This window comes from Myotis brandtii, unplaced genomic scaffold, assembly GCF_000412655.1.
Source record: "Myotis brandtii unplaced genomic scaffold, ASM41265v1 scaffold657, whole genome shotgun sequence".
In the NCBI taxonomy this organism is placed as follows: domain Eukaryota; kingdom Metazoa; phylum Chordata; class Mammalia; order Chiroptera; family Vespertilionidae; genus Myotis; species Myotis brandtii.
In genome coordinates, this window is record NW_005370552.1 from 1,333,704 (window position 1) to 1,334,286 (window position 583).

General features: G+C 53.2%; 1 long non-coding RNA gene across 1 annotated transcript in view; it reads right to left on the bottom strand.

Moving 5' to 3' along the window:
- Positions 1-583, bottom strand: part of LOC106723834 — a 97,144-nt gene that overhangs the window by 34,943 nt on the left and 61,618 nt on the right. The window lies entirely within an intron of this gene.

The following is a 583-nucleotide window of genomic DNA, read 5'->3' on the forward strand; positions in this document are numbered from 1 at the left end:
GGCCACAGCTTGCAAAGCTTTCATCTCTGCGACTTCAAAGAACAGCCTGGCAACAAAGCCCAGGGCACAGTTTTCCAGGATCCAGGAACCTGGATGACTCACCTGCCCTGGCACCAGCCTGGGTCCTGGCTCGCCTCCCTCCACTGGAAGTGAAGCGCACCTCCCAGGCCCAGCCTCACCTGCTCCCAGCTACTCCCAGGCTTTCTTAAAGGGCCCATTACCAGAGCTGAGGCCTGACTTGCTTGGAAAAGCCATTTGGAGGGATATAAGTAACATGATTTAATTTCAAGGGAATCTTCTCCCTATGAAGTTTTTTATAGTATTTTATTAAGAAACTAGAGGCCCGGTGCATGAAATTCATGCAAGGGGTTCCGAGGGCAGAGGCAGCAGCCCTGGCTACCGCCCCAGCCCTCCCAGCAGCAGCCCCGGCTTCATCCAGAATGTCATCCGGAAGGACATCTGGTCTAATTAGCAGATTACACTTTTATTATTATAGACTAGAGGCCCGTTGCACAAAGAGATTCGTGCAATAGGCCTTCCTTCCCCTGGCTGCTGGCACTGGTTTTCCTCCGGCACCCGGGAC